This window comes from Ammospiza nelsoni, chromosome Z (genome assembly GCF_027579445.1).
Source record: "Ammospiza nelsoni isolate bAmmNel1 chromosome Z, bAmmNel1.pri, whole genome shotgun sequence".
NCBI lineage: Eukaryota > Metazoa > Chordata > Aves > Passeriformes > Passerellidae > Ammospiza > Ammospiza nelsoni.
This window is the reverse complement of record NC_080669.1, coordinates 26,163,613-26,176,169: the sequence shown is the minus strand read 5'-3', so window position 1 is coordinate 26,176,169 and position 12,557 is coordinate 26,163,613.

The following is a 12,557-nucleotide window of genomic DNA, read 5'->3' as shown; positions in this document are numbered from 1 at the left end:
TCTTTCTTCACTCCTGAAACAAAATTTTGGTCCATTATACTCTTAGACATGTAACTTTCTGGTGAGAGGATAGAGGTGTATAGTGGAGATCCTGTCCATAGGAGGCTATATATAAAAATATTCAGGACTCATTAGAAGATTATTGTGTTTTAGGAAAATGGCTTTTTAAACATTTAGTTTAAGTCCTGCTTTGTATCTGTGGTAGTACATTCATGCTGTAATGAAAGTAAAATGGATATTCTTTTTATATTAGAGCATGGAGGTTTTGCCCTGTTTAATACCTGTTGGACTTCATTCTGATGTCAGATCATCTGTGCATGAAGAACAGTGTGAATAGTCCATTTCATGCAAGCAAGACACCTGTCACACATTTACATCGTTATCAGCCTGAGCCAGAACCATTCTATCAATTTGCAGCTGAAATGTTCCATATCCAGTATCCAAGCCCCCAAAATATCCAAAAATCCGAATCAAAAAATTCTCAAAAAATGTTCTTTAAAATACCTGTGATGGTGCTGTTGTGTGTGTGTGGAGTGTGTGGATCAGGTGTGCAATGATGGCATGATAGCAATCAAAATTGTAGAATTTATTTCAACCTATTGATAAAGTTTTGTGTTACCCAAGAGAGACATACAAAGCCAAGTACAATCCTTCTTGTACAATCCTTCTGAGACTGTACCATCATAATACATGATGAGCTATTACAATCTCCTGTCATTTCACTCCAGAAGAGTTATGGCTCCCATAGTGAGGATGTAAGACTACAGATGGAGGACTGCCTGCAACAAATCTCTTACAAGGCTACTGCTGTAAATCTCTTGGAGAAGAGTCAATGCCTAGAAAAAACTATGCTAAAGGGACTTGCCATTTGTTTTCTTAGGGAAGATGGGAAGAGGGGCTACAGAAAGAAGTACTGTTCCATTCTACACTCTTTACTGTTGTGCTAGGAATCACTCATCAAGGAAGGTTCAGCTGTTTCTGTGAACAAGAGAAGAAAGGAGACATGGCTATATTCAAAGTGTAATACTTTGGCTGTCTGCATAGTATTTTATATGAGGTGGAGTAGAAATCCCTCTCCATAGGCTGAATTTTTTATCTTAGTTATAGTAATTTCCAGGCTAATGATTGCTAGATTGGCACAGGTCTGGACTATTGATTGTGCTGAATATTTGCAGTAGGCTCAGAAGTTGCATTCAGCTCGGGTGCAGGCTGAAGACCAAGGAGTGCTTTACTGTAGACACAAACACTCATTCATATACTCAGTGTAGGTAAGTAGACACTGATAGAGCTCAAAATACTGTTGTGTGTCCTGTGTGTGAGTTCTTGAAAGTAGTCTTTTGAGACTTTCAGGCTCAGTTAAACCAGAAAGGTGGATAGAGATATGGGACTGTCAGGGGACTTCATAATTCAGCTCCATACTGCAGCTTACAGTATATATACAGCCAATACAGCTGGCAGTGACAGCTAACAAAAGAAGATAATGAGGCCTTCCTGTTGAATTTCACTGGATTTTTTTTCTTCTGAGGTGGCTTGTAAAGGTCCCAGTCTCAATGCTTGGTTGTTCTTCAGTCACTCATATTTACCTTTAAAATTAGAGTAATAAAAATTTGAAAAGCAGTTTCTTTTAATACAATGGCCCCACCACTTCAGTTACAAAAAGAAGTAAGCATATGTATATAAACAAGAATCGAGATTTATTTGAAATTGACAATCTTAGTTTGCATGTTTCCTCCCTATATAGACATGCTTAGCTTTAACTTCATAACAAGTACTTTGCTTAGTGAAAGCCTGTAAGTGATGAAAAGAATGTTTGGAAAATGGTATTATGTTAATTTTTCTGGCTTACAGAAAATATGGGGACTTTCAGAAGTTCTACATATTCATCAGGTCCTGTTAATATTGAGTTTCTTCTGGAAAAAAAAAAAAAAGTGCATTTTTTGTTTGAGAAAATAACTGCAGGTGATAGAGCTATGTGACCTGGTGGGCCTAGTTGGAGGGTTTCCATCCTTGTAGGTCCTGGAGACGAGTGTGGTACTGTGAATGATGTATTTTCTCCAGTGAATAAAGGTTCCATCTGCTGAGCGGTATCAGCTGTCAGGCTGCCCATGTCCTTTGAGCCAGGCATGCGTTAGTTGATGCAGTCTGTCGCAGACATTTCTCCACAGAAATCTTTCCTTTTGGATTTCTGTGTCTTTGGGAGGCCAGAGGTCTCTGAAGACAAGGTAAACAATTATTATCAGCTGCTGTGGAATGCAATAGGATTCACCTTGATTGGCTCATTTTCTATGTTTATAATTAAGGGCCAATCATCAGTGCAAGCCAGGGGACTGAGTCCCTGGACACAACTTTGTTGTGGATTCTTTTCTATTCTATTCTTAGCTTAGCTAGCAGCCCTGCAAACCTCTCTCTATATTCTATTAGTATAGTAATAATGTATTATATATCATATATTAATAAATAAGCCTTCTGATCAAGATACAAGATTCACCGTCTCTCTCTCACCAGCAGCGGCCCACTCAGGTCGCTGTAATAGCAGTCTCATACCACTAGCTCTAGGGTCTAAGGCCACAAAAAAATTGGATGGGAGAAAAAATCCTTCCCCATCTGCAATAACCACTGTTTGTATAAACACCAAAGAAAGAACATTGGCTGACAATATTCTTGAGAAGAGCAAGTTCTGATAACTTTGAGCATTTTTTCTGGTCAGCACTTTATCTGTGATTAGCAGGTCTTTGTTTATCTAGAGGTTATAGCTCACCTGGAGAGGTACATTTGCTTCTGATTGTTCATTCAAACTCAGAAAGTATTTTATAGGAACACAATCAGCCAATGTTATTTTTACATTTATTTAGTTTCATTTTGGCTATATCTCTTTTCTTTGACAAAATATCCCTCTAAATACTGTAATAAGTTGTTTTGTAATGTGTAGGATTTGTCTGCAGGAATTCTATTTCCCTGCTTTTCCCAAAAATATTTATTCAACAGTATTCCAGAATGTTCTTGTTGCTCTTTGCTTCTATGTGACATGATTCTAACTCCAGCCTCTTGTCACCTGCACCTGTTTTTCCTGTTATTAATGCTTTTGTTGACAGTGTAAGTTCCTGAGTGGGACAATACTTCCAAAATAAAAGCAGCAACAGTCTGCTTGGAGGTATTAGTCTGACAAGCCAAACATGTTGTTGTTTCACTTGAAGATATATCACTCTTGAGCAGGTGACACTGAGAAATAGCTCTTTTGCTGTGGCTTCTTCTCAGTCGTGGCAGACAAGCACAAGTGTTTAACTTCTGCTGCGGGACTAATGAGCATGTGATTAATGACACAGAACTGAGACATTGCGTGAAGGGACACAGGCAACAGGCTCAGGAGGTGGAGGAATGTGGAAAAGGTGCTAATAACTGACTGAAAAGGATTTTGTTATTTTTCCTGTCACTGTCCCTGTTATCTCACTGACCAGGTTCCAGAAACCTGACCAAGTCAGCTAGCTGGGCATAGACCACAGAATCCCTGACAGATCTGGGTACAAAAGAACAGTTTCATCAATTTTCATGGCACTGGAAAAATTGTGGGGCAGGATACAGTGTCTGGTATCAACACTTTTGTAGCTATTTCTGGTAGGAGGGATTGCGGAAGAGAGAGAAGCGTATCACTTTGAAATTCAGAAGATTTCATGAGACAGTTTTCAAGCTGAAAGACAGAAAAAATTTAAATGTGGAAAACTGTTTTTGGCAGTGCTGTGGGAACACTGTACATTTTAGAGTCCAGCCAAGTCTGTTGACATGGGTGCTTGCAATAGCTCATTACCAGAAACCCTCTTATTTTAGAGGTAGATGGGGAAACCTCTCCCTTCTTGAGTCAGATCCTTGGTAGGTAGGGTCCAGCACACATCCACATTCTGGAAGTTTAGTTGTGTGAGTTAAGTTTAGCTGTCTGAGCACAAGGTCAGCTACCTCCCTAGTAAGCACTGTTGTAGAGAAGGCCAGAGGTGAGGGCCCTGCCCCTTGTCTCCCTTGGGAGATGCTCTGTCCAACCTGATCAGTGTTTCTGTCCTTGATCCTGACTAAGACTTGCTTTTCTGCATCTCAGCTCCTTGTTGGTGAAGTCTCACTCACAGGAGCCATAATAAGGCTCCTGGCTACAAGCCCATCTCCCTTACTGCTTCCTAATGTGCTGTGCCTTTGAGACGGCTGGAGGGTATGGCCAGTCTGTGCTTGCAAAACAGAAACACTGTTTCCTTCAGCAAATGAAGGAAACCGTGAAAGGCAGAAAGATTTATGAGTAGATAGAGAAAACACAGATTCTCAGAAAATTTACAATAGAAATTGTACTTTGCTTAACAAAACCTCAACAGTAATAAACAGTGCCATGCCATAAAGACAGATTTCAGTAGCTGTTTGTTCTGCAGTAGGAAAAGAATATATTTCATATTTTTTCTTCTAATAAGATAAACCCCCATGCTTGTTTTAGTTCATCATTTAATTACTGAGATAATGCAAATTCTGTTGGAAGTAGTGCACAGCTGTTCACTTGCTTTTCAAATTAATGCCTCACTCTTGGAACAGTTAGTTCTGCTTGGACTAATGACCAAGGACAGACTCTGGTATAGATCAGATATTGTCCTTCAGATATCAATATTAATTTCAGACAGATTTAGGGAAAGATTTCTGCATTGCTAAAAAGTTTCAGTTTCAAATAGCTTGCATTTTTCAGTGAGGAACTGCGTAGTCAAAATATTTCTTGAAACAACAAGAGAACTGAACTGCAGTAAAAGTGATGGTAAACTAATAGCTTCAGGTAGGATTGAGAGACCTGTCTTTTTTTCAGGGGTTATCCCATCACATTTACCAAACAACTCAACCTCAGAGACTTTCCTGAAATAAATGTCTTCCTACTGTAAAGTTTTATTTCATCAGAGACATCAGAGACAATTCCACAGAAGTTTGCTTTCATCAGAGACAATTCCACAAAATCTCCAAAGGACATATTCTGCTGCTTAGAAGTGGTGGCAGGGTACAGGGAAGAGGGGAATTATTCCACCTCTCTAATGAGTGTATCTACCTTTATCAGGGGGGTAGGCTAACTTATGAAAGAATTAGGAGAGCTGACTGCATTTCATCCTTCTTTAGAGCAAGTCTTCTGTGGTACTGGATTTTCCTGTGAAATTTCTTGGAGAAATAGATAATCTCCATCTCAGCCAGTGAGCTTGCAGAAGCTTTGTTTATAGTGCAGATCCATTCTGTTGTGAGGAGGGTTTGATTTATAAGTCATCATGGAAGTCATTAAGCAAGTTGCAAAAAGTGTGTAACACATCAGTAAAGATGAGGCAGATGACCTACTCTCACTGTAAGTAGAGAAGATACTGGCTTCTGCTGGTTTTGTGTTTTCCTTTCTTTTATCTCACCAAATATCTCTTGCAGCGTTTATTCCTCCCTGTCAGTTTCTAGATGGGCAAGGATATCAATCATTAGCACTATTTCATTAGGATTATGGTTGTTTTTTATTGTTACCATGTCTGTATCTGTCTGTTCTAGTGCACCTCCTCTGGACTAGAAAAGTTGTACCCAGTCCTGAATTGTGGCCTAGTGACTCAGACCATTTGAGGGACAACAAATGTTTTAACTGTGGTACTGATGTGTTAAACCATCAAATTTTTAAGTTAATTGTCTGTGTCAGGGACAAAGGGTTTTCAAGCCATTAGAACAAGGAGGATGAAGATCGCAAGCCTGGATTCTGGTGCAGTCTGTCCTTGCTAAGATTTTAATGATTAATTGCAGACTGTATTACTTAGTAACGTATCTTTTAAAGCAGTGTAGATTTTTCTTGTTTGTTAGTTCAACTGTGGTTTTCTATGCATTTGCCACCCCCTTTACAAAAGCTTGAAGAGCAATTTCACTGTAGGTAAGCACCAAGAAATGCGGTAGCTAACACTGTTGCAGGAATTTATACCTATGTAGCTTAGGAATGCTTCCAGGGCAGATATGTAGAAGCTAATATTTTAACCCATATGATTTTGCTCTGAAATCTCATTTCTAAATGCCACACAATTTGCTGTTTCCCTTTGTAACAGCAGGAAACCTTTACCCTAAATGCTTTGTCTCTTCCTAGAACCTGTGCACAAGACACAGGACAGTGAAAATAAGGTGAGAAGATTTTGGATAGAGACATGTACATACATTTTCCCTGGATGATGATTTTAACTCATTCAGATGATGTCCTTTTTGTGTATGGCTCAGTTCAGAGCCGTCTGACATTTTAGGAAATTGCAAAATCTCATTAAATCACTATGTGGCTTACACACTTTAAAGATGGAGAGTGCTGATTATTCTCCAGCGAGCCAAAGGACTGTGAAAGAACATCAGTGTCTGCTGCCTTTCCATCTTCCCATACCATGTTTCTGTGCAACCAATAGCTAAATATGCTCATTGAGCTCTCTCAAGATGAAATCCAGAAGCAGCAGCAGTTCCAGCGTGATGAATGAACTGATGTATGGCTTGTACATACTGGCTTGGTCATCCTTCTCATGCACTGCTGCACTATCCTCTTTTATGCTCTGAGCATGCAGACAGAGTGCCTACGTGAACGACGAGTGCCAGTGGATTTAAGGCAGTGCCCACCGACCAGCAGCTGTGTGAGCCAGGCCTTTCTCAGCCTGTTCGTAAACTGCAGGTTTCATCGTCAGTAGGTGGCAGAATTTGCGTTGTCAAACCATGCGGGTTTGTTGTTTTCCGGTTTGGTTGGGGTTTTTTGTTTTTGTTTTTTTGGGCTTTTTTTTAATGCTTGCAAACTTTTTAAGCTTTGTTCCTGTAAAGCAGTATCTAAGTCCTGACAGAGGGAGCTGTGTGAAAGAACAAGTGGGACACCCTGTCAGGGATATGATGCCCTGCAGCTGGTGGATCGCTTGCACTTACGCCGGATTCAAGACATGAGCAAATTTAACACATTCTCCTGTTAATGCAGTCTTTCAGGGCTTTGATTTGCCAGTCTCAATGAAGGTTCAAGCGTGATTCCAGGGGGGTTTTGTATTTGCTGGGTAATATTTACTCTTTTTAGAGGAATCTGCCTCTGAGACATGCCATTTAGGGGTTTTGGTTAACGTTAGTAAAATCAAAGCTCAGACTACATCACAAGGGATCATATTTTTTGAGCTAAGCCAAAACATTTGGAAAATTCAGGTTTGGTGAACTTTTAAAACGGTGACCTCTTTCTGTCAATGTGCTTTAGGTTGGTTTGAAACTTTAGGTTACAAAGAGAGAGAATATTTGAATAATGTTTTTTATTCCAAGCACTCTTCTGATAAATTAAGAATGTCCAGGGAATATGTTAACAAGACTGTGATTTTACTGAGAAAATTTAAACTTTGAAAACTGCAAAATTTGAAGCAGCTCCAGGTCAAATCAGTTTCTACTCTGATAAATTAATGTTCAAGTTGCTGTGTCTTCTGTGCTTGATCATAGCACAGGTTGGTCAGAAGAAGGAGCAATTGGTGAGGACAAGATCTCTGGAATAAGACTGCTGTTTCTTGTCTTGGTAGATCTGGAAATACTGAAATGTCTGAAGGACAGGGTAAATAACTTTTTTGTGCTTTCGTGCAGCATAGAGAGAAACACACTCCTGCCACTTTCTTTAATCCTGTAATTGGCATATTTTGTTGTCCTACGTACTTGGAGACAGAGTCTTGCATAATTTTCCAATAGAATGAAACAGGAAGGAGCATGATTCACCCATTCACTGAAGTTTCTGCTTGTCCACAAGGAAGTGTAACATTCCAATACACGGATCTATATAGTATTCCAGTATATGGATCTATGAAGGAATGTCTGTTTCCCCTTTGCAATTTTTTTTCCAAATATGCTGACATCACGTTAGTAGCAGCATTTGAACTTACTGGTATAAAAACTCTTTTCAAGTGTTCACAAAGGTGAGTGAGATTTCAAGACTTTGAAACAAATTCTTTGGATTCTGGAAGGGAAATCAACTGCAACAAAAAGTTACGGTATTACCTAGCACCATTTTTAATTTTTATTACACAGTCTTCATAATTTTCTGCTCCATGTTCACAGACCTCAGTGTCTTCAGACTTGACACTTGATTCTAACTCGGTGTCTTGAGCACACAGAAAATAATTCTGCATGCACAACTCAATGCTCTTAATCTTCATCAGCTGTATTCCCCCTAGCCAAGAATATTGAAGGGCCCAAAGGAAAATGATTGGCTGTAGTGATTCAAGTGATTTTGTATTTGCTTCCTGCTTCCTCTGGGTCTTTGTATTCAAATGTATTGTTACCATTCTTTTCTGAGTTTTTCTAATTTGTCATAGCAAGAAGAAAGGGCATTTCTTGTATGTGAAAGTATATTACTGAATATTTAATGCCTTCATTGCTGCAGTCTTTAATAGTAAGATCACTTGTTCTTGGGAGAGTGCTCATTGAGTCACTTTCAATAATTTAACAGCAGTTATGGCTAACCTGGGAGGTCCCAAGGTGACTGGAGGCTACCCAGTGTCATGCTCATCTACAAGAAGGGCAGGAAGGACTATCCAGGGAACTTCTGGCCTGTAAACCTGACCTCAGTGCCAGGGATGATTATTGAGCAGTGACAGCACTCATCTAAAGGTGGCAGTCAACTTCTGTGCCATCATGTGACATGTACAGAACAAGCAGGTGATGAGGCCCAGCCAGCAGAGGTTTAAGAAAGTCAGGTCCTCCTGGACCCACCTGATCATCTTCTGCAACATGGTGACTGATTTTGTGGAGAAGGGAGTGTGGATGTTTTTTACTTGGTGTTAGCAAAGCCTTTGACACTGTCTGAATTCTCCTGGAGAAGCTGTCTGCTCATGGCTTGGACAGGTGCGCTGTTTTCTGGCCTGAATGGTGCTGAATGGAGGTAAATCCAGTTGGGAGCCAGTCACAGGTGACAAGGAATATAATGAGAGGAGACCACATCAAGTTGCATCAGGGAATGTTTAGATCTGGTATTAGAAAAATTTTGTTCACAGCAATTGTTGTGAAACATTTCAACAGACTGCCCAGGAAGTAGTTGTGTCTTCATCCCTGGAGATATTAAAAAATACATTTCAAATCTATTTGAGGGGGAGGGAATGGGAGGGGAGGGAAGGGGAGGGGAGGGAAGAAGGAAGTGGCGGAAGGAAGTGGCGGAAGGAAGTGGCGGAAGGAAGTGGCGGAAGTGGCCGAAGTGGAGGAAGGAAGGAAGGAAGGAAGGAAGGAAGGAAGGAAGGAAGGAAGGAAGGAAGGAAGGAAGGAAGGAAGGAAGGAAGGAAGGAAGGAAGGAAGGAAGGAAGGAAGGAAGGAAGGAAGGAAGGAAGGAAGGAAGGAAGGAAGGAAGGAAGGAAGGAAGGAAGGAAGGAAGGAAGGAAGGAAGGAAGGAAGGAAGGAAGTGTCGGAAGGAAGTGTCGGAAGGAAGTGTCGGAAGGAAGGAAGGAAGGAAGGAAGGAAGGAAGGAAGGAAGGAAGGAAGGAAGGAAGGAAGGAAGGAAGGAAGGAAGGAAGGAAGGAAGGAAGGAAGGAAGGAAGGAAGGAAGTGTCGGAAGGAAGGAAGTGTCGGAAGGAAGGAAGTGTCGGAAGGAAGGAAGGAAGGAAGGAAGGAAGGAAGGAAGGAAGGAAGGAAGGAAGGAAGGAAGGAAGGAAGGAAGGAAGGAAGGAAGTGTCGGAAGGAAGTGTCGGAAGGAAGGAAGGAAGTGTCGGAAGGAAGTGTCGGAAGGAAGTGTCGGAAGGAAGTGTCGGAAGGAAGGAAGGAAGGAAGGAAGGAAGGAAGGAAGGAAGGAAGGAAGTGTCGGAAGGAAGTGTCGGAAGGAAGTGTCGGAAGGAAGTGTCGGAAGGAAGTGTCGGAAGGAAGTGTCGGAAGGAAGTGTCGGAAGGAAGTGTCGGAAGGAAGGAAGGAAGGAAGTGTCGGAAGGAAGTGTCGGAAGGAAGTGTCGGAAGGAAGTGTCGGAAGGAAGTGTCGGAAGGAAGGAAGGAAGTGTCGGAAGGAAGGAAGGAAGTGTCGGAAGGAAGGAAGGAAGGAAGGAAGGAAGGAAGGAAGGAAGGAAGGAAGGAAGGAAGGAAGGAAGGAAGTGTCGGAAGGAAGGAAGGAAGTGTCGGAAGGAAGTGTCGGAAGGAAGTGTCGGAAGGAAGGAAGGAAGGAAGGAAGTGTCGGAAGGAAGTGTCGGAAGGAAGTGTCGGAAGGAAGTGTCGGAAGGAAGGAAGGAAGGAAGGAAGGAAGGAAGGAAGGAAGGAAGGAAGGAAGGAAGGAAGGAAGGAAGGAAGGAAGGAAGGAAGGAAGGAAGGAAGGAAGGAAGGAAGGAAGGAAGGAAGGAAGGAAGGAAGGAAGGAAGGAAGGAAGGAAGTCATACTGTGATTGTTCCTGACATTAGGTATCAGGAACACCATCTTCCTCTACATCTGAAATGGGGGAAAGGTTTATTTTAGGCTGTGACATATATGGAAGCTGCTGGAGAGAATTTGACTGAAATACTGGACGAGGTCAGTTGTTCAGTTTCTGCCAGCTAGGGGAATAAGTGGGTTTTATAAACATTGTTGCTTAATATGAGAAAATACTTAGAGTCTCATTTCAGTAGTCAAATTTTACGATTTTTTTTCTCATTAAGATGGAAAGGTACCTTACAGCATTGTGATCTATGTATATGCACAGGTTGTAAAAATATTATTTACTCTCATTTGGAATTTGCAATAGCATGGCCGTCTTGCCATTTTGTATATTCAGAGACCTGATTTGCCTCACGACTGCAGTAAAAATGCATCTAATTCAGTATAAAAGAGTTAGCTCACAGCCCTGGGACTTTGCTTTTTTTCACTGTTAGCCTTAGAAGTCAGACCTGTTCTGTGTTTGAAGAAGACAGCAGCTATTTCTTTATGCATACAAAATTCTGCTCTGAAATAGACAGAAAGTATTTTTAGTATTCAGCATTTGGATGTCAGCAGAAATGTTGCTAACTGCTTTATTAAAAATAGCTTTCATGGCGAAGTTTTAATGTCCCAATATTATGTCTGTTCTTGCAGAACAGGAGGTTTTTCAGCTTAGAATAGAGTGATACACAACTTTGTTTGATTGGTGGGTTTTGAAGACCATGTTTCAGAACTTTTGATGACTTATCAGAGGTGGTTGTTGTCAAAAATCACTGCCCACAACTTTTTGGGTTTTTTGCTCTTCACAAGTTGTGATTTTATCTTTACTTTCAGTAAGCAATTAAATAACTATAGGAGAAAGTCTTCCCACTATACATTGCTGCTGACCTGTCTTAGTAGAATAACTCAGACCTTGATGGATGGAAGGCTGTGATCTAGCAAAACACTTTACACAGGTAGTTAATTTCAGCCATGTGCTTGAATGCATGGCTGAATGATGATAAACCTCAAGCACATGTGAAATGTTAGCTCTCTGCTTGGTGCACTGTAAACCTGGTGTTTCAAGGAACAGCCAAAAGGCCTGAGGTCTCTCTTCAGGCTTCTGAGGCCAGTGGTTGTTTTTTGGAACATCCTACCACATAGATAATCTCAGAATACATAAGTAGTGTTGATGTCTTTTGGGACATTTTGAATATCAATGAAAAAGATGACTCAAGCCTGTCTTCTCTGAGGAGGGAATTTGTCTTTGAGAGTTCCCTATTGCAGTACCACAGAACTCTTTGTCAGAACTGCTGCTTCCTGCTAGTTGCCATTATTTTATCTGAAAATAATGACAGGACTTGCAGAGCAGTTTGGTACGTGTGGTTTTACTGCTCTGCAAATATACAGTAGCAATGCATATTGGTGTAGCTCTCAGACATGGGACTGATGGCTGTCTTCTGTCCAGTCAGCAAAATGGCATTGCCTTCCCTTTCTTTCCTGTGTTTTGCAATGCTTTTGCAAGTCAGCACATAGAAAGCCTTTGCATGTGTTAGGTGAGCAATGCTTGATGGGCAAGCTTGCATGAGGTTCGTAATGAAGAGAATCTTCTCCTGTCCAAGCACTCTTCTTATCTGCCATGGTGGCATTGCTGAGCTACAGGACAAAGCATGTAAACTGCTTTGCACAGAGTGCTAAAGAAAGGAGACATGCATGCAAGGCATTACAGCAGGAGAAAGCAGCACTCCATACCACTGTATGAATACACTAAAGTGTGCAAGTGGGTCAAGAAGTGGGTGTTTTAAACCCATGACAGATCTGCCCTTTTCCAAAGATGGACCACAGCATTTCTGTCCTCCCTGCCCTATTCTGTAAGAGCAGAAGAAGGGACATATTTGGTCAGACCCTAGGTTTAGGTTTTCAACATAAGCAAAAACACAGTGTTTAGGGAGAAGTTTGGAAACAGACAAGGATATAATAGCATCTCTAAATACTCCCCAGATTCTAGTATGAGAACTTGATGTGGCCATTGGGATTTTTCTCTTACAGATCTTTAACCATTCTGTGTTTTCTCCATGGCCTAAGTTATTTCTGTTGCTAGACAGAGTCAGCTTGCCATTTTTGTTTCATCCTCCCAGAGAGGAGAAAAAGATGAAATTATGACTATCAGATAGTCGTAGGAAAGACAGGAGACTACTGCTCTTGGGACTGAACACACAC